Source organism: Rhinatrema bivittatum, chromosome 2 (assembly GCF_901001135.1).
Source record: "Rhinatrema bivittatum chromosome 2, aRhiBiv1.1, whole genome shotgun sequence".
NCBI lineage: Eukaryota > Metazoa > Chordata > Amphibia > Gymnophiona > Rhinatrematidae > Rhinatrema > Rhinatrema bivittatum.
Window position 1 is genome coordinate 166,306,170 of NC_042616.1, and position 26,320 is coordinate 166,332,489.

General features: G+C 42.6%; 1 protein-coding gene across 2 annotated transcripts in view; it reads left to right on the forward strand.

Annotated features, from left to right (window-relative positions):
* The window catches only part of CDK14 (cyclin dependent kinase 14), a 1,214,920-nt gene that overhangs the window by 714,464 nt on the left and 474,136 nt on the right, over positions 1–26,320 (forward strand). The gene's annotated exons all lie outside the window — the stretch shown is intronic.

Genomic DNA, 26,320 nt, shown 5'->3' on the forward strand with positions numbered 1-26,320 from the left:
TTTTCAAAAATATATTTGGGAGTATAATAAAAATCTAGTAATGTTTTAGGATGATCCACTCTAGGCTCTTGACATAATGAGGTGCAGAAAGGGAGGGAAGATGGTGCTCGGCGGGTGAGTTGTGTACAATTTTCCATCATCCTCGGTGGGTGAGTTGTGTACAATTTTCCATCATCCTCTTCAGTGGGGTTTTTTTTTTTCATTTCCTAGAAATGAGCTGTTGCTTTTTCTTTGACTTCCCCTTTCATTTGAGTCTGGTGCTGAAACACAAGTGCAGTGCATAAATCTTTCCCGCAAAGGATTATGTAGGGCTAATGCCAACAGGCCCGATGGACACTTTCGGCATAATGTCGGAAGGCTTTCAGACAAAAACATTGAACCAACAGGAGAAGCCCTGCCAGTAATGGAACTCAGGGGGGTCTGGTTGATTTCATGGATCGTCTTCTTTTGCTAAAGTCCCACGTTCAGAGCTGCTTCTTGATGCTGGGTTCAGAGCTTGATGTAAGTGGTGGTGATTGCAGCCAGATCCTAGGAGAGGAAAGCTAGTGGAATGGCCACTGCATCTGCTAGAATCATCTTGGTAACTAAAGGAAAGCTGGACTATCAGGGAACAGATCTAGCGACAGTTCCTCAAACCCCGCAGTACATTTATTCTGGAACTGGTATGGATAGCAAAGATAAATATAAAACAATCCTTAGAACAGCAAACAGACTTATTACACACAGGGGCAGATTTTATAAATCTGCACACACGCGTACTTTTGTTCTCGCACCAGGCGCGAACAAGAGTACGTGGGATTTCAATAGATACGCGCGTAGCTGCTAAAATCCGGGGTCGGCGCACGCAAGGCTGCCCAGAATCGGCACGGGAAGCAGGCGTAACTTTGCGCACGCCGGGCCGGCTGCCGCGCTCCATGTTCTGGTCTGGGGGCTGGTCCGGAGGCCGCAGCCATGCCCCCAGAACGCCCCCGGGCCAAAACCACGCCCACGGCGCCACCCCCGAAACGCCGCATCACTCCCGACACGCCCCTCCATGCAAGCCCTGGGACTTACGTGTGTAAATGTACATAACACTGTTGCTGGAATATCTTGTCTGTGTTTTGTAAGAATGAAGCAGCTGCAACTAGTTACTGCAATAGAGTTGCACAGTTTGTGAAAATTTAGTGAGCTGTGAATGTATATCATGAAAGGATTTAGCATGAAACCTGCATTCTCTGCAGTTTTCCAATGGATATAATTACTTATTTGCTGTCTGTGTTCTGTTTATATTCTTTCATTTTATCTTACTTAAATATTAATAAAATCTTTATTGAAATAATAACAAAAAAACAAAACATGGGACAGGCATTGAAGATTCTTAGTAGTGGGGAAATGAGGGTAAAGCCTGAGAGCGTCTGCAGTATTGCAGTAGGCAGAGACAAGGGGAAGATCAGATGACTCCCTGATATCTTTCTCTGCTATTGTATTCTAGGTTTCTGTGTTCAGAAACCTCTTCTCTCATCCTTTTTTTCCCCCTACCACATTGGTTTGTGTAATTTTTTTTTAGAGCTATTTGGATAAGACAGGCACATCATTTGGGCATGTGAAAAAGAAAACTGGAGTACATTTTTTATGAAGCTGCACCTAAATTTTATTTTGCCACAGTTTGATGTGCTAAAATAAAGCAAGAAAATAGTAAGATTGTTTGCATTTCAGATATAATTTGCCAGCCAAAGTTAAAAAGTCAACTAAACACAGCTATAGCCATTTAATCCCATAGGCCCAGTACATTCTTGAGAATCAGCATCCCTTAGACTTTTTTTTTTAATTGTTTCTTGTACTATTTGGAGAGTGTCTTCCATCAGAGTCACTTGAAGATATGTAACCTTAATCTGGTATCTTTTTCAGTTAGTTATTCCTGGTTGCTTTTGCAAACCCTTAGAATTGATCTGGTGCATAAGTACACGGGGGTATTATTATTATTTATTGGTCTTTGTATACTGCTTGTAAAATAAGTTATCCAGGTGCTTCACACAATAAAACATACACAGGAACGGTAACTTTCAAACTGGCGCGCATACATACATTGTCTTACCATACCCAGGAATGCGACCATTTTAATGCATACGCGTGCACATACAGTCATGTTATAAATAGGCTGGCCACACGCGCATGTGCACCAAATTTTAAGTGGGCACTTGCAAATCCCCCTTCTACCCCTATGGCCATCCTCTTTTCAAACTCTCTCTTAGCCTGTTTTATCAGTGTCTTACATTTAACTTGCCAACGTTTATGCTTTATCCTATTTTCTTCTCTTGGATCCTTCTTCCAATTTTTGAATGAAGATCTTTTGGCTAAAATAACTTCTTTCACCTCACCTTTTAACCATGCTGGTAATTGTTTTGCCTTTCATTCACCTTTCTTAATGTGTGGAATACATCTGGACTGTGCTTCTAGGATGGTATTTTTTAACAATGTCCACTGCACCTTTCAGTTTTTTCCTAACTATTTTTCACATTTTATCAAAGTTTCCCTTTTGAAAGTTTATCGCTTGACCCGTGGATTTACTTCTGACCCCTTCCAGTCATTAATTCAAATTTAATCATATTATGATCACTATTGCCAAGTGGCCCTACCACCATTACCTCTCATACCAAATCCTGTGATCCACTGAAAATTAGATCTAAAATTGCTCCTTCTCTTGTTGGTTCCTGAACCAATTGCTCCCTAAAACTGTCATTTATTCCATCCAGGAACGTTATCTCTCCAGCATGCTTTGATGTTTCACTTACCCAGTCAATATTAGGGTAATTGAAATCTCCCATTATTACTGCACTACCAGTTTGCTTAGCTTCCCTAATTTCTCTTAGCATTTCACTGTCCATCTCACCATTTTGGTCAGGTGGGGACGGTAGGTATATTCCTACCTCTAAGCTCTTCCCCAACACACAAAGGATTTCTACCCATAAAGATTTGATTGTGCATTTAGAGGTGGATTTTATAAAGTTGCACACACGCGTCCATATGCACGCACTACCCGGCACGCGCACAAGGACGCCCGATTTTATTACATGGGCGCGATTTCGGAGTGGCCTGGGACCTAACCTTCCTTCTCCTTCCCCTAACTCTCCCGCCCCTTTAGACATACCTGGATTTTTCTCAGTAATCTTTGTACAGGGAGCGCATAGTAAGAATGGAGTACCAGGGTTCTGAAGCCATTGAAAAAGGTGCCAAGCAATTGCACCAATCAGATCACAGGAATCAAGAACCAATCAAAGGAAGGCCTTGCAGGTGTAAGTAAACAAACGCCATTCCAGTTCTTTATTACGACCTTTTGGAGAGACTGTGTCCAGAGTGTACATCCACCTCTGTCCCTTCCCTATTAAAACCTCAGAATAATCCCCACCCCGGACTGAACAGTCCACTACTTCCAGAACAAAAAAGAATACATCCGAAATAGAGTGTGTAAATTGGGTCCAATGTTCCACAAGGGGGGCATTCTCACGAGAATGTTTAATGTTAGAGCGATGCTCTATAATCCTGGTCTTTACCCTACGAGATGTCTGTGCCTTGAAACTTTAGTAAGTTCTCATGTTGTCGATCTGATTGCCTATTTTCACTTAGTCCTTATTACATGTTTATTTACAGATTTGTTTTGAATTCTATGTCCCTCCCAATGCAGCTATGGCGAAACACGGGTCCGTGTCGGGGGACCCGATTTGATGTAATTCTAAACAGTGGCGTTGCCACTTAAATATGAATGATGTAAAGTTACAATAAAATGTGCATTAGAAGATACTTGGACTAAGCAATACTTTCTGCACTCGTTGTGGTTTATATTATGTTTATTTTACACATAAAAACTTGTGTTTGTACTAAAAAATAAATAGGTATAGAAAGCATGTGTTAAAAAGAATATCCGTGTACTGAAACATACATGCGTACTTTTGGAGCAGAGATACAAGGTATTTTATAAACTCCTCAACTCCTGCCACACAGTGTATGAAACAAAGGCATGCAGAGTGTGCACATACTTTAAAGTGTATGTGCTGACTTAGGCAGAATATTGAAACTTACCCTCTCATTGCAATATTTCTAAATACTGCCGTATCCAGAAAATATCTATGCAACTCATAAATCAAGGGATTATTGTATATCAACAAATAATTCCTTTATTCTTCTAAGGAGATATACAAGCAACGTATTCATTTTGAATCGTACTGTAAACCAAGATAATTAATACTATTAATTCCTATGTAGTGCACTAACGTTAAGGGCTGGATTCACAGGGAGGATAACTTTAGAACGTGCACATGTATTTTGTACTGTGCACACATATCAGAAAATATGCTGCATGTATTTTAAACACAGCTGGATAAATTTTGACTTATCCGGCTATGAGGCAACAAAGGTCCGGCTGAGTAGCACTGTGGCCACCTCTCTGGCTAAGTAAGATAGCCAGATAGACAAAAGAAAAGTGCTACGTAGCCAGATCAGTAAGATAGGCAAATAACTAGGACTTGAAGACTTATCGGACTATCTTACTTATCTGGCTATGTGCTTGCTTTGCCACTTAGGGCCTTATTTTCCAATATCGCATTGGTAACGCATTAGGGGGCGTTACCAATGCAAATGGGGCTTCTTTCGTGCAGTGGGAAACATCGTGTGCGGCGATGTTTTCGCCATTCGCGAAAACATTAGCGCCGCACGCGATGTTTTCCCACTGCACGATGATTCTTTCAGTCTTTTATCGCGGTGCACGATAATTGCCGGTTTCTTTTATCGCAGTGCACGATATTTCAATAGTCCCAGACAGCCTGTTTCAGGCTCCTGGAGAGAGAGAGAGAGAGAGAGAGAGAGAGAGAGAGAGAGAGAGAGCCAGAGAGAGCCTTACTATAGTGCCTATGCCCTACATAGGTATTTTAACCCCTATAGGAGGGCCACCTACTAACTCGGGGTGGGGATTAGGTATGAGCGTCGGGGGTTGGGGGCCACTTTCGCATTCCACATGAGACCTACGGACAGAACAGTGGTCTCTAGTGCAGATTTGCTGGCTGTCGGAGTGAGGACGCTCACTCCAAGAAGTGGTTTGGGCAACGTGTTCTCTACCTAGCTTGATGGACACTCTACCTGGCCAACAACATGCTAGGTGGAGAGAATGTTGGCCAAATCTCCGCTTGGAGTGAGCGTCCTCACTCCGGCCAGCAAATCTGCACTAGAGACCACTGTTCAGTCCGTAGGTCTCATGTGGAATGCGAAAGTGGCCCCCAACCCCTCTCTCTCTCAGCCTGACTGGGACTATCGTGGATGGCGGTAATCCTTTTCAGGCCTGTTGGAGTTGTAGTTATTAGCTGCGCTAACACTGCGGCTGTTTCGCCGCACACGATACACAGGTTCCCGCTTTACATATGCTCCGCCCCGACTCCGCCCCCTGAATACCAAATGACTAATTTGCATTCGCAAATCGTGTTAACAGCTGTTAACGCGATTTGCGAATTTATCGCACGCGGTAAAGTGCTTGGAAAATGAGGCCCTTAGTCAGAGAAGTCAAAATGTATGCAGGTAAGTGGTGCACATCGCTATGTGCACGTATTTGTGCTCTTAATTTTAATCATTTGCATGAGGAAATCTAACTTGCGTATTTTTCCTTAGCACTTGTGGGATTTACGCTTGTAAATTATCAAATTTTGTAACATACGCCCATGGCCCACCTTCTGGCCTGCCCCTTTTTTATACAAGCAAATGTATTCCCTTACTATTACTTGCACATGTAGGTTTCAGGCTTATAAAATAGAACGTGCGCACACATGTGCTCATTTTTATGCACACAACTCTTTTAAAATTCACCTTTAAGGGGTTTTTTTCTCATTCTGCGCCTATTGAAAAACTGCTTGATGTAGCAGGCCTTAGTTTGCTAAAGTAATAGCAAGAGAAAATAATTGATTTCAAATTGAAATTCTCTGTTTATCCTTTATTTATCCTTTATTCTCTGTTTATCCGTTTCCTAACGCACGCACATCCATAGCCCCAGACGCCCGATGCAGTATGTAAATTAGTGGCTGCTCTAAAAAGGACATGCTAGGGACAAATTGTGCACTCCTAGCGCTCAAAAGCAGTGGGCGCCCTGGAGTCGTGGCTGTGCGCGGGTTAGGAATATGGATGCTCAATACGAGCGTCCGTTTTATCCCACCAGAGAAAACTCCCATGCACAATACGCATGCAAGCCTGCAGCATATATATTGTGCATGTATATTATGTGCCCACACATTTTTTTGTTTTTTTTTTGTTTTATCGAGCCTTTCCTTTTTTTTGTAAATTTCAAGCTCCACAAGCAGTAGATCTTGGTATTGCAGTGATACTAAGGAGGAGGAACCACTGACAGGATATTTTATTTTTTCTTGAGCCCTTAGCTCGTGGTGTAACTTAATGCCAGCTCCGGGGCCAGCATTAAGTTTGCCACTTTAACGAGTGTGCATTGGGCGCCGGGGTTTTTTCCGCATTTCCATGTGATGAGCACTATTAGCTACGTGCTTGTTTGGACATGCGTTTTGGATGTGCTAATCCCATTATTGCATCAGGAGTTATTCTAGCAAATCCAAAATATGTGTCCAGCCGTACGTTAAGTTGTGTGCTAGGGCTGAGTGCATGGCATTGCATCGGCCTGACAGTGTATGAAGCATTTACAGATTTCTTCTTGTATATGTTTAGTACAGTGGATTTTTAAATTTTAAATATGCAGTTTCAGAGTTTTTTTTCTGCACAACACGTTGATATGTTTTCTACAGGCTGAAAATATAGTATTTTAAGTTAGAAGAATTCCTTTCTTCTTTTCTGATTTGTGCTTTTGATAAAAAGGATGTTGAAAGATTAGTTGTAAGATCCTTAGATTTTAGTGGTTTAAAATAAACCAGGGCCATGTTTGTTGGTATATGCCTCTGTATTCACTGGAACTTCAACTTGGAGCTAGTTTCCTGCTTTTTCAGACAAGAAAGAAAAATATTCTTTGATTTTTAAATGTGCTGCATTGATTTTGACCAGAATTCTTTCAGGAGTCTTGTGATATGTGGCCTATCTCAATTGCCACAGTACTTGAGGCAGTGTTTGAAAAACCAATCTGTACTACTTAATCCCCTCCCTCATCCACTTCATTCCCCTCATACATCCACTTCATTTACTGCTTTTCTTACATACGCTATTTTGGGGATTCAGATTCAATTTCTCACTATTAACTGAATTAGGTAAAGCGGTCCCTATTTTCTATTAAACTCCACTACCTTTCAGATTTTAAATCGCATCCCAGCCTTTCCCCAACACTTATTTGTCTAGTTTGACTGACTTGACTAGATTATAAGCTCCATGGAGCAGGGACTGTCTCTAATGTGTATCGTTACTGGGCTTCATGCATCTTGAGAGTGGCCCACTGGTAGCAGGAACAATAGTTTTACAGCAGGCCCGGATTCAGGATACGGTCAATGGAGGGAAGAGAGGGCAGCAAGACAGAAGGGAGAGGCAGAAGTAACAGGCCAGAAACTCTGCATTGTTAGGTGATCTGAAATACAATCAGAGGATATTTCTAGTATGCTTCATGCCTAGAGAAGTCCAGGATGTTCCACTTAAACAATAGCAATCAGGTCACTTGGAAGATTAGTTTCTCATAGGTATGCTAGTCACTGTTGATTTGTAGACATGTAATCTATGGAAGGTTTACCATCTCCACGGTACTGCAATGCAAATAAAACAGAATTGTTGAAGGAGAAGGAAGGATAGAACTAGAAGTTCAGTGAGGGATGCGAGCAGTTTAAAGAGGATCTGGGTGACTATCTCTGGGGAAAAATTTATACCGTTTTCCCTCAAAATAACAAGATTGTTTACTAGAGATGTGTATCGTGTGATCAATCGTCTTAACGATCGATTTCGGCTGGGGGGGGAGGGAATCGGATCGTCGCGGTTTTGTGTTTTTAAATATCGTGTAAATCGGGGGAGGGCGGGAAAACCGGCACACTAAAACATCCCTAAAACCCACCCCGACCCTTTAAAATAAATCCCCCACCCTCCCGAACCCCCCCAAAATGTCTTAAATTACCTGGGGTACAGTGGGGGGGGGGTCCCGTTGTGATCTTCCACTCTCGGGCGTCGGGCGCGTTGATAGAAAATGGCGCCGGCGCCATTTTGGTTCCTGTTCCCCGACGTCACGAGCATAGGAGATCGCTCCTGGACCCCCGCTGGACCCCCAGGGACTTTTGGCCAGCTTGGGGGGGCCTCCTGACCCCCACAAAGTCCAGCGGGGGTCCGGGAACGACCTCCTGCACTCGAATCGTGTTGCCGTACGGCCGGTGCCATTTTCATATGACAGGGCAAAGGTAGCGCCGGCGCCATTTTCTATCATCGCCTCCGTCTTTAAAGATGGCCGCCGCCGTATATAAAGATGGCCGCCGCCGTATTTAAAGATGGTTGCCGCCATCTTTAAAGATGGCACCGGCCATCCAGTGCTCCTACCATGTGACAGGAGCCGGCCAATGGCACAGATACCCTGTCACATGGTAAGGGCAAAGGGCCATCAGCGCCATCTTTATGAGTTGCAGCCGACGGCCCGAGAATGGGAGATCGCTCCCGGGACCACCACTAGACCACCAGGTAATTTTAAAATGTTTTGGGGGGCTCGGGAGGGTGGGGGAAGCTAAGGGGTCGTTTTGAAAGGGTCGGGTGGGTTTTTTTTTTATCGGGTCATCGGCGCCATTTTTGAGTGGCAGCCAAAATGGCGCCGATGGCCTGAGAGCGGGAGATCGGTCCCCGCGCCCCCACTGGACCACCAGATAATCGTTAAAAGTTTTGGGGGGATTCGGGAGGGTGGGGGAAGGTAAGTGGTTAATTTTAAAGGGTCGGGCCTCACCAAAAAAAAAAAAAATAACGATGTGAATCGGAACCAATTCCGATTCACATCACCCACATCACCCACGATAAGATTTCCCCCCCCCCCCCTCTAGCCGAACCCGATTGTTAAGACGATCGGGCACACGATTCACATCTCTAATAAATAGGGGTTTTAGGGAGTGAATGAAAGACAAGACAAAGAGAAATAAGTCGGGAAATGTGAGAGAAGCAAAAGACAGAGTGAGGGAGATTGAGATCTGGGAAGGGCAATGGGCGTAAGAAAACAGGTGAGATGCGGAGGGGGAGGAGTCAGACTAAAGGTGGGCGTGAGAGAGAATACATGACGAAGATGTGGAAGATGGCAAGAGGGGAGAGGTATAGAAAATGGGGGTGAGAGAGAATGACTGGGAAGCGGGAAAGGGAATGGTTTAGAGAAGTGAGAGGGGGATGGCTGGAGAGAGAAGATCAGCATGGTGTTTTGGAGTGGGTTGGATATTGGGTTATTGAGAGAGCCAGAAAGGAGGTGGCAGTTAGAGGGAGGGAGAAGGGAGTCAGATAACTGGAGACTGGTAAAGCAAAAAAGCCTGTTAACGAGGAGCTGGAAGGCTGAGCGAGAGCAATGGTGGGGCTAACCGGTTTAGTGAATAGTTGGGTCAGGAATAACTAGATGGTGAGAGAAGAGGGTAAAAGAGGGATGAAATTTAGCTGTGTGTGAATAGAGAGAAATATAAAAAAAATTAGTTAAAAATGAAAGATCAATATCAGAGAGATATAAGGTTAGGAGAGTGGAAAAAAATGAAAAGGAGATTGTGGAAAAAGTTAAAGACCAACAAGAGGGAAGTGGAAAAAAAAAGACCAGGACTACACAATTAGGAAAATAAAATATCCAGACAAAAGGCAGAAGAAACACTTTTATTTTCAGTGTAATGATTAATATGTCAGCCTTGGGAATGTTACCTCTCCTGTCTTTGTTCTGCACAGTAAAGGAGGAAATGCATTTCCATTTCTCTTTCTCCAGTGTGGCTTCTTGGGGGTATCAGATTTTTGTCTGCACATTTTTTTCTAATTTGTGGTCACTTCTTCTGTATTTGGTGAGAGTTGGTCTGTGTTCTGGCTATGCTGAGTGACTAAGGTGAAGTCTTCTGTTAGCGTGTAGGGATGTGTAGCAGTCCAGCTTGTTCTTTGTTCCTAGCAGGAGGTGTATTGCAGTTCAGGGTCTGATGTAATGCTTACAGTGCTGGAGACTGGAGTAGTGCCGCAGGATTGGAGGAGGGTGGTTATGATCCCACTTCACAAAAGTGGTAGCAAGGGAGGGAGGGTGGGAACAGGGCAGATAGCCTTACCTGGGTGGTGGAAAAATGAATGGAGAGGCAGCTAAAGGAAAGGAAAATGAACTATCTGCAGTTCCAGTGGGTTTTCAGGATCCAAGAAAACATGGGTCCATTGCAGCCCCTGGCAGCTGAGCATGCATGCTGGCCTAATCCCTGGCCTGTGCTGCTACTACTACTATTACTGCTGCCTGCACTACAATCTGGCCTCAGACCAGCCCCTTAATTTTGAGATTGCATTCCCCTCCCAATTCCCCCCTTACAGCTCCTATGGTACCTTGGTCTTCTCCTTTCCTCAGTCACTGAGATCCCTTTGTGTCTAAACTAAGCATACTTGAATTCTGGCACTGTTTTGGCTCCTGTAACCTCTGCTGGAAGGCTTTTCCAAGTGTCCACCACTATCTCAATGGAAAAGTATTTTCTCACATTCCTTTTGAGCCTTCTACGATGACCTTTAACATTTCAGTGTATGGAAAATGTTAGTGCCTGGTGCTTTATTGAAGCCTGCTAAGTTATTTGAATGTTTGACTCACATCCTTTCTTTCTTTTAAAGAATTCATCTCTAGTTTCTTCATTCTCTTTGTACATGGGTTACAGTGCAGTCCATTTGCCATTTTGGAGGCTCTCCTTTGAATTGCCTCTGCCTTTTGATGCCATTGTTAGGACATGTGATCTCCAGAAGCACCCGCTTCACAAGGTGTAGGGTCTCACCAGAGACCTTTAGAAAGATAAAATGACTTCCTTCTTTCTACTAGGAATATTGCTCTTTATGCACCAAAGTATATATTTACCTTTCCCTTCTGATTTGTCACCCTTACTTTTCATCAGAGATGATGATCTTGGGTCTCTTTTCTGTTTTGTAACTCCTAGTTCTTCAACTTTAGAAAGGTATTTGGCCTTGTGATTTCTGCATCCCAAATATGATTTTGCATTTTTTTTTTTAGTTTTTGCATTTGTGAAGTTGCTGTTCCTTTGACCACTTTTCCAAGCTTCTGAAATTTTCTTTAACTCTTTCTACCCTCTCTGTCATGTCTGCTTTGTTGCAAAATATGCTTTCATGCATGGAAATGAATCACATGAGTTAAAGCTTCTCAGTTCCTTCACCAGATGTCCTAATTGCTATAGTCTCTAGGAGAGGAAACACATTTGTGTCAGTGTGTCAGGCTGTGACCCAGCCTAGACAGATTTATGGTTCCATTTATAATAAGTTGTTAAGTTATTGTCAAATTCATGAAACTTCTTAAATTCTGGGCTTGATTTAAAAAAAAAAGAAAAGCATTTACACGCTTAAAAATGGGTTTTAGATGTGTAAATGCACTTTACCCGTGTGTGGGCTTTTGAAAATTGCTACGATTATGGGACGGATTTTTAAACCTATACGCGCAGGGTATATTTGTGCGCGCTACCCGGCACACAAATGTATGCCCGATTTTATAACATGCGCTCGCAGCTGCGTGCATGTTATAAAATCCGGGGTTGGCGCGCCAACTTTGAAATCGGAATGGCCTCGGAGGGAACTTTCCTTCGGCCCCCCCCCTCACACCTTCCCATTCTTTCCCCTCCCTGTCCTGCCCCCAGCCCGAAAAAAAATACCCCTATACCTTTATCCCAGAAGTTACGCCTGCACCAGCCAAGTGCTGGCGCATGATCCCCAGGCCCAGCAGCCAAAGAGAGGACTCTGACCCTGCCCCCTGCCCATACCCTGCCCCCGGACTACCCATTTTTCAGGCCCCGGGACTTGTGCGTGTCCCGGGGCTTTATTCACGCCGCCGGGCCTTTTGAAAATAGGCCTGGCGCGCGTAACCCCCCGCGCTTAAATCCACCTGGATTTAACCGGAGGCTTTTAAAATCTGCCCCTATATGTTTACACATGTAACTCCCTTCGGAATTACCGCCAAAGAGACCTATTTACTAAAGCACGTTTAAAACGAGTGCTAATATCTGTTTTAATGAACTTTAGTTTGTCTTAGGTGAACGTGGAATTTACTAAAGGGATTTCCATCCTTACTAAGTTCCATGCTGGCAGTAAGGTGCCAGGAACCTGCATTTCTGCAGCCCATAGGAGTAACATAAGTGAATTAATGACCTCCCCTGGCCGTGATCCCAAGTTTTCTCCCCACTCCAAGCACAACCCCTGACCACCAAAGCCACATACCCTCTCCTCCACTAGCAGAATCCCCTGCGGAGAAATTCTCTTCTGTCCCTGCATCAGACTCCTTGGAATAAAGCCTGCCCTGACCCAAATATTCCAGAAGAGCTTCCCTCTGATCTGCCCTCCCCCAGAGCCCTCTGTCTTGTCCAAAATTATAGTCTGAGGGACTCCAAAGGCAGTAGCAACGCTCTGTCACTCCTGCCCTGCTGGCATCAAAATTTGAGCTGGCACCAGATAACCCAAGGCAGAGCAAAGGGGAACCTTAGTTTAGTCAGTGGCATTCTTTATTTTGTTTCTGTCAGGGCAGGTGCTCTTAAGTCCCTTGTTCTATGATTTCAATTTTAAGAAGAGCTACATAGGGATGGAGGACTGATTGGGGGGTGAGTGGTGGAGGCAGGACCCTGGAGCCAGTGGTCAAGGAATAGGCTCTCCTAAGTTTCTGTGGACAAACTACACATTCTGTAAAATGCTGGAGCACTAATTCCAGTGGAAGTTGAGCTGTAAGATATGGGATGATTATAGCCCTCAGTTTTCAAATATAAGAGCATTATGAGATATTCCTAGGTCATCCAAAATAATAATAATGGAGAGACCCTTTTTGTACATATATTAATGGAACTTCTGCTTTGACTTTTCAAAGAATACTTTTAATATTTTATTATTAAAAATATTAATATTACCAGTAATGCTTCCTTTTTTAAGGTTTATAAAATGTAAGAAAGTGGTATAGACTCATATATATTCTTTACCTATTATTTAATAGATTAAATAGTTTAGCCAAGCTTGGAGGTGAAATTAACATTCTGTAAGGATATGCTGATATAATTTTTATATTAAAAATTGTAGCCTGATTAGATGTCATTACAACAACTTGTTCAGATGTCACATTTTTTAATTTACTTGGCATTCATTGTACTGAGATTAAGCTAGGAAAAGATTTTGATTAATCTTCTGTAAATGCTGTGCAACACATTTTTTCCCCAATCGTATGCTGCATTTTGCTCAGCACAGTGTCTAGCTACATTTTCCTCTCTGATCCATAACCGAGAACATGGCATAAAAATGCTCTCTTAATAAAGGCTATGGCACTCTTGATTAAGCAAAATGGAAATTATGTGAAACAGCGTTAGGAAATGTTGGCAGCATATTCTTTCTTCGGGGCGTGAAAAGTGCTGTAACGTTGCAGTCTGCATCCCATAGCTGCTGGGTTTGTTCTGTTTTCATTTGCAAATGGGATCCTGCTAGACGGATGTGCAGTCTGTTGTGATACACAAAGGTCTGTGCTATTGAAGCCAAAAACTTCTCTCTTTTTCTGATTACTCTTGCATGATTAGTTTTGATTTACACTATTTGCATTTTGAGTGTTAAAAATTAGGTATACAGGGCCGGATTTTCGTTTCTATGCGCGGGCGTAGATTGTGTGTGCAACCCGGTGCGCACAAATCTACGCCTGATTTTATAACATGCGCGCGCATGTTATAAAATCCAGGGTCGGCGCGCGCAAGGGGGTGCACACTTGTGCACCATGCGCATGCCGAGCCCTAGGAGAACCACGATGGCTTTCCCCGTTCCCTCCGCCCCCCCACCTTCCCCTAGCTAACCCACCCCCCAGCCCTACCTAAATCCCCCTACCTTTATTTCTTTATTTACGCATGCCGGCCAAATGCCGGCGCGTGATCCTCCGGCATAGCCACTGTGCCGGAGGCTTCGGTCCCGCCCGGCCTCGGACCACCCCGCCCCTTTTTTCAAGCCCCGGGACATACATGCATCCCAGGGCTTGCGTGCATCACCAGGTCTATGCAAAATAGGTTCAGTGTGTGCAGCAAGGGTTTAAAAGGGTTACGCGTGTATATTACGCCGAGCCTTTATGGCTTGACTTTTAACAGAACTTTTCACAGAACATTTGCATTTTAATGACTATGGACCAGATTAATCAAGTGTTTTTTCCCATTCTGTGTCCATGATAATTCAGGCCTAATATTTGTTTCAAGTAAGACTTTTTCTTTAGGTTATTGAGTCTACATAGGAGCTAAAAATATATTTATTTATTTAACAGTTTTATATACCGACCTTCATAGTAAATAACCATATCGGATCGGTTTACAATAAACAAGAGTATAACTGGGGTAGCAATTCAAGTAAACGAAAGGTAAACAATAGGTAGGAATGAGTCAAAGTTACAATCAACAGGGAAAGAGAACTTGGAAGCTTGCAAGAAGCTGGAAAGAAGACAAGGCAGGAAATAAATACAAAGTGATACCATAGGGCGTACGGGTTAAAGCTTAATGGTGCTTTAATCTGGAAGAGTCAGAGTCCATTCGTGAGAATAATCACCATGACGGGTAAGCGTGAAGGACAACTAGTGATTGTCTGGTGGGTCGGCGAAGGCTTGGTGAAAGAGCCAGGTTTTAAGTCGTTTTAAGTCGTTTTCACTGGATGGCCCGTGCCATTTTTAAAGATGGCGCCGGCCATCCATTACTCCTACCATGTGACAGGGGCCAGCCAATGGCACGAATACCCTGTCACATGGTAAGGGCAAAGGGCCATCGGCGCCATTTTGATTAGTGGCAGCCAACGGCGCGGGAGATGGCTCCCGGGCCCCCCCCCCCCCCCGACCACCAGGTAATTTTAAAACGTTTTGGGGGTGGGGTCGGGTGGGTGGGGGAAGCTAAAGGAGCTGCTTTAAAGGGTCCGGTGGGTTTAGGAGGAGTTTTTGTGTGCCGTTTTTCCTGCCCTCCCCCAAAATGATAAGAGAACTCCATGAACAATTTCGTGGGGTTTTCCTATCGGTTCGGGGAGCCCCCGATTTCTGACGACTTTGAAAATATCGTACGATATTTTCAATCGTCAGAAATACGATTCACATCCCTAATATTTATATACTTGGTTTATTTTACAAAACTTTTTTTGTATTACTGGCATACCCTAAGCTTCTCGGTGAGCATAGTGAGATTAGATGATTTATTTTATCTGAAGTAGTCTGAAAATAAAGTGATGATGTTCTTTATTTCCTTTCAAAAGTTGGAGGCTGTTCATTGTGCCACAACTTCATGTAAACACATGGATTACCAGATGGCTTCATGCCACCAGGGATAGACTGAGCCAATCCTGGCGTTACCTCACTTTTTTTTTAATGTAATTGTCTTTTTATAGTTTAATAAAATTTGCCAGGAAATCCCCCTGACAGGAAATGATAAGCCATACAAGAATGTAAGTAATAAATAAGAGAGAAAAAAAAAGACAAAAAAAAAAAGAAACAATGACTAAACACTGCCAGCATTGAGACCCCAATATTGGAAGGAAAGACAAAACTAAAAAGGCTGATGTCTGTACCAAACATTCATAAAACAAGCCCCCGATTATTAACTATGCCATTAGTATCCCACAGTTACCCAAAAGGTAACACCCCCGGGGGCTCCCTTTACAAACAAGAAACATATTTCTTCCTTTAACAAAAAAAAAAAAAAAAAAGTTGAACGGATTCTGCAGAAGGATCTTCCAAGAATGTTTCCAACTTTGACAGGTCAAAGAATCTAGTTCCTGATAATTTACTGTGCCCCCTGATAGAAACTTTAAAAGAAAAAATAAGAAATCAGCTCCCAGCAGGACAGCTTTTTGCCGCAAACCAAAAAGCTCTGCGCTTTATCTGGGTTGTTATGCGGAAGTCCGGAAAGCCTCATTCCATATATGTACTTGTCATTTCACTTTCTCTAAGCAAAGCAATGGGGAAAAAAGAAAAACCCCCGCTTTGCTCAGTCTGTCCCTGATGACATAGAACAACATGGCAGCCTTACTTTTCAAATACAAGTTGAATTGGTCATTTTGTATAATGTAAGGCATGCACAGCATTTTTACATATTAGACATGAAATTAAAACATCATAATTAAGTTGGTAGTAGGGGCACCATTGCCCAAACTATGATGATATGAAATGGAACTTCTTTATTGACTAGAATGGAGATTCAGTCATGCAGAAAACATTAAACTGACAAATGGCTTCCTTTCGCTCTAGAAACCAAACAAGTATTTGGCTCCTGAAGAAGCAGGGCATGCGAAACATCGACCGTTGTTGAGCCATTAATACAAGGGACATATTCTGAAGTTCTTGCTGGTGTAACAATATAAAAAAAAAAGAAATAATTGAAAAACAGGGTATTTATAAGATTTGAATTAATACCGCAAAGGAATGATTAGTCTGGACGGCCTTTTAAGTGTATAAGGCACTATTGTCAGGCTTGCCGATGTGGTTACTAATTCTAAAAATAAAAATGTAAATTGAAGATTTATATTATATAAAAAAAACAATTGAAAAGCAACGATTGGGAGTGGCAAAGTGAGATACTTAGATTCGTGGATTCCTTTTTTGCTCGATTTTAGATTAGCCATGTTAGCTCATTCATTCATTCATTCATTCATTCATTCATTCATTCATTTATTTATTTATTTAAACGATCTTTATTCCACATGTTCCACACTTCAAAGTAGATTACATAAAACATACATAAAACATACAACATAAAAATATAAAACAGAAATAAAACATGAATAAAAGACAAAGTAAAGCAGATAAGAACAATAAAAGCTGACAGGCAAACATAAAATAATTTAGACCAAGCCACAAACTGAATAGCTGTTCTAAAAGGAGATGACCATGACTAAAAGATAATTTTGGATTCCTCTCCAAAGGCATTCTGTTTAGGGCTTTGATAATCAGGTCCTAAATAGAATGCATATGAACATTATGGTAGCACTATGTCAAGCTATTTGAAGAGGTGATTCAGTGCTACAAGGAGAAAAATAGGTGAAGAGCCAGGAGGAGAGAGAGGTTTACAACATGGGGCAAATTGGAGTTTATATATGAACCACAGCTGCATAAGAGATGATTCAGCACTCATCATATTATTAATATTTCTGTTATGCAATTGATAACCAAAGAAAACTTTTTTTGGTAAAAGTATTGTTAAAGTGCAAACATATAAAAGTTAATGTGAGGAGTTGTAAATGGCATATAAGCCATAGGGATACAAGCATATATATGTTTATGTGAGGAGCTGTAAATGGCATACAAGCCATAGGGAAATAACAGCAAGAGATATATGTATGTAGGTAAAAGCATTGTTAAAGTGTAAAGATATATGTATGCAGTTGTTTGAAAATAAGTGTTAAACAATTTGATTTAATTGGAGTGTCCATTTGTAAGTTTGCAGTTGTTTTTAATGGTATGAGTGAGGGTATGAATGAGTTTCTCAGGAAATTTCCTATGGCACTTGCATATGAGTTGAGGGGCTTGGAGATTGGAGGCTGGTTTCCAGGAATTTTCCTTGGGTCCATAGTTCTTCTAGGAGATTGAATATTGTAGCTGATTTTGGTCCCTTCAGTAATCTAATATCTCCTGGACTTTGAATTGAGTGTCGACTTCAGCAGCAACTTTGGTGGCTTGGGAGGGCGGCCTGTCTTGCCAAGAGAGAATTGCGTGTTTCAGCAGAGACACATGGAAGACATTGTAGATCTGCAAAGATGACAATAATTTGAGTTTATAGGCCACAGGACCTGATTTTTACTCAATGGGCAATAGACCCATGATCCACGACGTGTGGTGCAAGCTTCAGAGATGGCATCTTCAATCACAGATTCTTCTTGCTGGGTGAAGCTGGGGCACAGGGTAACATTTTTTGTTTGCCTGTTTCTTGAACCACTCTGCTGCTTGCTTCAGAAGATGATGTCTTCTGCCAGAGCTCCTGAAGTTCATGCCCCACCAGATTAGGTGCAGGACAAGTGGCTGAAACTGGAATAGGCTTTGGAATACATAGTTGGTGCCCAAACACTATCTAAAAGGGGTGACGACCCGATGTAGCTGCTCTCATGGTTATTGTGGTAGAATTCAGCCCATGGGAGCAGAGATGTCCAATTATCCTGCCATTGGTCATGCAGGCTCATAAAAAGGCCTTGAGACTCTGGTTTACCCACTCAGTTTGCCCATTGCTCTGGAGATGGTAAGCTGAGGTGAAGTTGTAATTCCAAATTTCTTGCACAAACTTTTCCAAAAGTTTGCTATGAACTGTACTCCCCGGTCTGAGAGGATGTGAAAGGAAAGCCCAAGCAGATGGAAGACATGTTAGATAAAGAGTTGAGCAAATTCAGGTGATGAAGGGAGCCTTTGGAGGGGTGTGAAATGTACCATCTTAGCAAATCGATCCACCACTACACATATGGTGGTGTTGCAACCAGAGAGGGGAAGATCAATGATGAAATCAGTGGCCAAATGGGTCCAGTGTTCCTTGGGGGATGGCAGCAGCTGTACCAACTCCCAAGGTTGAGCTTGCACACTTTTATTCATAGCACATGTGGGGCAAGACTCTACATACCGCTTCATGTCCTTCTTCATCTGTGGCCACCAGTAGTGTCGGAAGATTAACTCCAAGGTTCAAGTGATACCTGGGTGACCTGCCAGTTGGGAGTCATGGGCCCACTGAAGAACCTTCTATCATAGACTCTGAGGAACAGTGGTCTTCCCAGGGGGAGCTGTAAATGCGGCAATAACTACAATTTTCGTAGGGTCAATGATATGTTGTGGGGACTTCAGAGAGCCTTCAGTATCAAAGGAGTGTGAGAGCATCAGCTCAATGGTTCTTCTCAGCGGGATGATACTGCAACATGAAATCAAACTGAAAAACGACCAGTGGGCTTGCGCCAGGTGTTCCAGGTTTTTGTGATCTATATAGATGGTTACTCGATGTCTGGCCCCCTTCAACAGATGCTGACATTTCTCTAAGATTGACTGCTAGTAGCTCACGATCTCCAATGGTATAGTTCTTCTCAGCCAGAGAGAAAGTTTTTGAGAAGTAAGAACAGGTTATAAGGATACCCTTAGGATTATGCTGCAGGAGGACATCTACCTCCAGAATGAATGGCTTGGAAGGGTCCAGGAGATGTAGACATGAATCAAGGGTAAACTCCCCTTTGAGACATTCCAAAGCTTGAATAGCGTCTGTAGTTGTTTTTTGGTATCCGAACCCTTCTTGGTAAGGGCTGTGAATGGGGCCGCCAAGGTGCAATAATCATGAATAAATTGCCTATAGTATTTTGTGAATACCAGGAAACACTTCAGTACTTTGAGACCCACAGCCCGAGGCCACTCAAGTATGGCCTTCAACTTTTCTAGGTCCATACCTAGGCTTTGGCAAGAGATGATATATCCCAAAAAGGGATGTTCTTGCTGTTTGAAGGTAACTTGGCGTAGAGATGGTGCTCACGAAGTTTCTGCAGGACTTGTTTCATGTGATATCGATACTCAGGCAGGGGCTTAGAGAGGATCAGAATATCATCCAAATAGACACCACATGGGAGTAAAGCAGGTTTCGGAAGATCTTGTTGACCATAAATTGGAAGACTGCAGGGGCATTGCGCAACTAGAATGGTATCATTAGGTATTCTACTTAAGTTTATTTAATGATTATGTATCTGTACCTTATAAGAATCTGGTTTTATTAATTTTATATATTAAGAATGTAATCTATTGTAAACCACCCTGATCGACATGAATATATAAATATTTGAAAAGAAAGAAAGAAATATTAAAGGCTGTCTTCCATTCATCACCTTCTCAGATTCTGACCAGATTATATTCCCCCCAAAAGTCCAGCTTGGTAAATAACTGTGTGCCCCAAAGGTGGTCAAAGAGCTCAGAGATCAAGGGAAGAGAGTAGTGATTCTTTTTGCTAATGGAGTTAAGACCACAATAGTCAATATAGGGACACAGTGACCCGTCCTTCCCTAGAAAAAAAAAAATCCAGACCCGGCAGGTGATGAAGAGGGGTGAATGTCCAAATTCTCTTTAATGCGTTTAGTCATAGCCTCTGTTTCTGGGGTAGACAGCGGTTATACCCTGCCCCTGGACGGTACTTTCCCAGGGACCTCCGCCTATTGTTTGCTGAACACATCTGCAAACCCGATATACTGTGGTGGCAGTCCCGGAAGCTCTGAAGTAACTGTCTGAGCCAAGGATTCAACAGGTGAGACTTCGGCAAGGCATTACATGTGGTAGTGAGTGCTTCATTTGGCAATTTGTAAAGTAGCCCAATCAATATGGGGCTGATGTAACATAAATCACAGTAGCCCCAAGATAAGTGTTGACCACTTTGGGCAAAACATATAGGCTGATTTACTCTGTATGCAAGATCCCAGTTTGCATGGTGAGTGACAAAGGTTCTCCATATACAGATGAGATTGAGAGTGAAGTATCCTAGGGAACCGATTGGATCTTATAATGATGGATCAAATCCTCATGAATGAAGCAGATGCCCACATCTGTATCCAGGAATGCAAGAGTGTCAACGAGGATGTCCCCAAGCAAGAGACGCACTGGAGCTAGAATTTATGGAGAGGTGCAGGGACAATCTAGGGTGCCTCTCCCATCAGCACTAGGTCTAGGAGTTTCCTGGCTTAATAGGGCAGTGAGTTGTGAAGGGTGACACAGTAGAGGCACAGGTTAAGATTATGGTGCCTTTGCTTCTCCTATGCAGATAGTTTGAAGCGGTCGATCTGCAGAGCCTCTTTCAGTGCCAGTCCCGGCCCTGGAGGTGAACAGAAAGCCACTGGTTGCTGGAACAGATGGGGTAACGAGCCAAACCCCTCTCTTGAGCCCATTCTTGGAACCTCAGGTCTAGACGTAAAGCTAGGCTAATTAAACCCTCCAACGTATCAGGCAGATCCTTGGCAGCCAGCTCATCCTTAATGCACTCAGAGTCCTTGCCTGAAGATTGCGATCAGGCTATCACTGCCCCACTGAAGCTCGAATGACAGGATGTGGAAGTGTTCTGCATACTCCCCCACAGACTAGTGTGTGGGGGAGTGTGGTGGGGCGCATCCTGATGGCGTCCAGAAGTCCAGTAGCATTCTGGGGTGAGTGAGGTGGCTCTCATGGCCATCCTGTGAGCCTTGAATCCTAACAGTTTATGATCTTGCAAGGACTAGAAAAATACTTCATTAAAGAATGTTCAACAGTGGTTGAAAAATGTTATCCAGGTAACTCTGTCCAACTAAATAGGCTGAATATCCAGATAATATTAACTGGCCAGAGTTGTCCACTTCACTTTATCCAATGACCTTTGGCTAAATATGGACCTCTCAGTGACTGCATGGCCTTTCAGTTTCTGTTTAGAAATAGAGCTCTTTGGAAGTTTTTGCTGTGTGATTTGGACTCCCAGGACCTGGAAGGAGCTGTATTTTTTCAGGTTTATTCAATGCAATTAGATTAAAACCCCTAAAATACAAAATAAGGTGTAAATCTAAGCATACCTGATCATTTGATTCCTCATTTTAGTATGATTGTTCTTAACTCAATGCTTAAACTAAGTATAGAAATTCTTTTAAATTCACTTTCTATAGTGAATCTCTTGCTAACTTAAAACAGGTAAACTAGTTATATATTTTTTTTGTTCTCTAGCATTAGTTGTAGTTATAAATCATGGGATGATAAACAAAATGTGAGCAATCTGAGAAGCCATGGACCGTCAGAAACTGTAAATAAAGTATGGGTGCACAGTGCAGTGCTTGGAGAACGATGAAGCATGAGTTTTGTTTAAGGCTGGAATGTAATGATGCCTGCTAAGTGACAAATGAACTGTAATTAAAGAATCATTAAATTTGCTGTGCTGTCTGCTAACATTTTGAAACTAGACATAATTTATTGGCTTTCGTTGTTGGTATAATTGCTCAAAAGTCAGTTTAGAAAATATAATCGCTGCGTAATATTATAGTGAAATAGCCTTGTCCCATCTATCATGACGATTGTGTACTTGCCGGTTAGGCACACCAATGTCTTTGCATCTGTCAGTGAGCTTAATAGCTCTTTAGTCACTGAGTTGTATCTTTCTCGTCAGTTTCAACTAGGCGTGGGAAGGAGGAAAATTTAGTTTTGTTTTTCATTTTGCTTTTGAGGAGCTCTTTCCCCACTAATTTTGTTTTGTGTAATGTTTATGTTTTTTTCTTTAGTATAAAAAAAAAAATAAACATTGCAAAAAATATCCAAAAATAGAAACAAAAAAAGAAACGGGGCCTCCTGTGCCTTTCACTCATCCTCCCACCTGAAAAAATGCTGGGACCAGGATCCTCCCTAGCCCCCACTAACCCGGTCCAGGGGGGATTCGCAGATGAGGCTTAGGCCCTGGCACAAGCTGAGGCCTTGCATGGGGCCTAGACCAAGGTTGTGGTAACCTACCGGTCACCATGGTAGGTCACCACGACCTCAGCCTAGGCCCTATGCAAGGCCCAGGCTTAGCAGCCTGGACCCGTCATCTGTGTTTTGGCCTAGGCCAGGGCCCAGAACCGGAACCAGGCCTGACGCGGCCTGACCTGGAGGCCAGGTCCCAACGCTTCAGGGCTAGACCTAGGCCAAATTGGCAACTTTTTTTTTTTTTTTTTTTAAATGTTCAAAACGAAACGATATTCCAACAAAATTTTGGCAGAATTTAACTCATTCCATTTTGAAAACGATCCGAAATGAAATAAGAAATTTCATCTCATTTCTTGTTTCATTTCTCCCAAATGCCCATCCCTAGTTTCAACATGTAATGCAGGATTAGACAACTCTGGTCATGGAGTACCAAAACCAGGTCTGGTTTCAGAATAATCACAATGAATATGCACGAAATAGATTTGCATATAATGGAAACAGAGTATGCAAATATACCTCGTACATTTTCATTGTGGATATCCTGAAAACCAATCCTGTTTGTGGAACTCCAGGACTGGAGTTGCCTACCCCTGCTGTTACAGAAGACAAGATGTGTTCTTTCCTTTGTAGCAAGTCACTTGTTCTGCTTCAATTAACTTTCTGATTTCTTAGGGCCTTGCATGTATTCACACACCTACATCTGGTTGCCAGGAAATGCAATATTTGCTGTAGATGTTTTATTTTGATCCCCCTAAATTGGACAAGTTCCTCTTGAGGCACACAAGCATAAAAATAAATCCCATGCTGCCTTTGGCCTCTAACTGAACATTTTAGCTGTATGGCCTTACAGTCCTAACCATAGAGAGCTGACTTCCCCATTTAGATCTCTCAAACATTTATTTTAAAAATAATTTTTTCCCCACAGTGTCCCCTTTAATGCTCTCTTTTGGGAGCTTTTTTTTTTCTGTCTCTATTCCCTTAAGAGACTTTCTGCCTTGTTGGTTTTCCTCTCCTGAAAAGCTTCCGCTGCATCTCTGAAGCTCTCCTCTGAAATGACCACTTGAATTGTCTCTCCAGCTCCCAATCACCCTGAAGATTTCTAATCCCTTTTTTCCGTATGCACAGATATTATGTTTGTGTTATGTTGCCATCTGGTGGTTGCATTGAGAAAATGTATTTTCAGTTACTTTATGTATCAACATAGATTAGAACCTTTATTTTGGTTGGTTAAGTCTCGGGCAAGAAGTTGTATATTTTTAGAAATGTGGCTTCTCTGTGAGAGAACCCTTTGATTTTACCAGCAGCTTTCAACTAAACCTGCAGTTCCTTGTTACCTCTGTCTCACTGATTCCCCACTGAAAAGCACTGCTTTTTCATCTGATTTAGCTGAGTATTCAAAGAAGACCTCAGTTCATCTGGGTCACAATTCATAAACTTAATTTCAGTTGGTCTTGTCTCCATTTTGTCTTCCAGTAAGATCTATATTTGTATTTTCAATAAATGTTTGAAGGTGTTTAGGAATCATCATGGCTTCATGTGTGAAGTTGAACGAGAGTTTAGCTATTTCTCTAGCTGTGCAGCATGACGCACGGTGAGAACAAAATACCACTCCTTCCAGAGATCTGTTAGAACAAAAAAATGCCTTGGCCAGACTGTCTTGAACCAGGATTTGCTTGGTTCGAGGCTAGTGACTTTGATGCACAAAATCACGACCTCTAACAAATGCAGATCCAGGCAGCTGAGAGTCCGGTATATGACTCTGCCCCTGGCGGGTCCTCAGGGACTCAGAAGGGAGGGCCTGGATAGCAGGAAGGTAATCCCATGTAGAGACCCATTGGGATCTCCACTAGATGGGCCCAGTCAAAGAACTGGTTAGAGGATTGGGGGAATGGAGCAAGCCACTTGCCTACAACACCCCCGTGTGAGTTTGCTGCAATGGTGGGCTCCTGCCTGTTAAGTGCAAGCAGAGCAGGAGATCAGTATAGCATTTTTCAGTTAGTATTCAAAGGAGAAGAAGCTGGTTTTTTTTTTCATGGGTTCTCTATCCTTGGTGGTCTAGGCCTTATATCCCTGGCTATGCTGTATAGGAGAACAGAAGATCTGCTGTTCCATCTCCCATCCAATGTGTGGACAGTGGTGACTGTATTTTTGGAAAGAGTCTTCTACAAGCCATTTTTGTGAGTTTTGACTTTTGTTTGGGAGGAAGAGTTGTTAGCACCTGCCCTGTCTGGGAGTGGGAGAGGAAGTTTTCCCTGCAACTCTACAAGGGATTCTTCATCCAAAGGTCCCAAAATATCTGGAGAGGTGAATTAAGAGTAAGTGGAAATCATTTGAAGGCCTCCACCAGAGTTTTCACTCGAGGAAAGAAAAATCGAGAGTGCTGGATTTTCTGAAGTACATCTGGACCTCAGATATTGACTGGGAAGAGAATTCCACCCGCATCTAGGAGACCTCTTCCTTCCTGTGATTCTTACTTTTCTTTGTCCTAGAGGGTGAGAGATTCCAAATACTGAGGGCTGTTGGATAGGTAATAAGTTTTTGAAAACAGAGTCTGGACATGAATACAAAAGAAGAAATGTGTATGCTACCAGTTTAATACAGTGGAAGATAAGCAGGAGCGAACTTAATTTTAGGGCTCCCATCCAAAGTGTCCAACCTGTTTGTTCTGGTACCTACACACCTTACAGCATACACCTAGTGATACAGCACCCACAGCAAGAGTCACCCCTACACCTCCCCACCACTCCCACCACCTCTTTCAGAGAATCCACACCCCAAGGCTGCTGGACTGTGCAAGAACTTAGCCCCGAGACTGAGTGTGACCTCTTCACTTTTCAGCACTACACTAGAAGAGGGGCTATACTGGCTGCATTTGGAAAGCTAGGAAGCCATGAATCTGTGTTGATTCCAGTGTAGGCCTTTGAGTTCTGATGCAGAATATGTGAAGATGTTACATTGTTGTTAAGAAAGCCTGAATCATCCTCATGTTGTATTATGTATTTTTAGTCAAGAGGGAGATTTAATAATAATCTGAATCCTGGACTTGGTTAATGGACTGGTTTGTGCTGGGTCCCAAACAGTAAGTGTTTGCATACTAATCTATATTTTGTATTTTGTTACACCTGCAGTAGTCGTAAGCTTGGTCATGCTTATATTTAACTCACATGTGAATAAACTGACTTTGAGTATTTTTCCTACTGAGTGGCTGATTACTGCAGGAGCTTTCAACGTGACCAGACTATGCATTGCGTCCAAGGCAGATCATTAACCTGCTTGCCCTGCCCACCTGGCAATCCTCTCCAGCACACTTGCAAGTGCTTTCAGAGCAAAGGACTCTGTTACATTCTGTTTAAATTAATGACAGCTAAAATTCTTATAGGGTGAGTACTTAGGACACCGAACACTTGACTGTTGTTTATTGCAATCTGTCTTGATTTAAAAAAACTTTAAAACTGGTCCAGTCTCAGATATGGAGTTAGAGGAAGAGCTTTACATGCAGTGGATATATGAACAGGTCCAAGATCACTGCCTTATCTCGGTTGATCTTCATATTTCATATACAACAAAGGCAGATGAATCTTGTAATGAGCATATTCATGTCACATGATCTAAGATTTATATGAAACATTGCAAGGTCTTCAATGAATGTCCTTATTCTTCTTTTCATTTCTTAGCTTCTTTCTTACTTGTTGCATGAATCTCTACTGGGCAGACTGGATGGACCATTTTGGTCTTTGTCCCCCTCATTTACTCTGTTACTATATTACTTAAACTGCTTATATTTTTGAACAGTGATTGCCTTCAGCTATTCTTGTA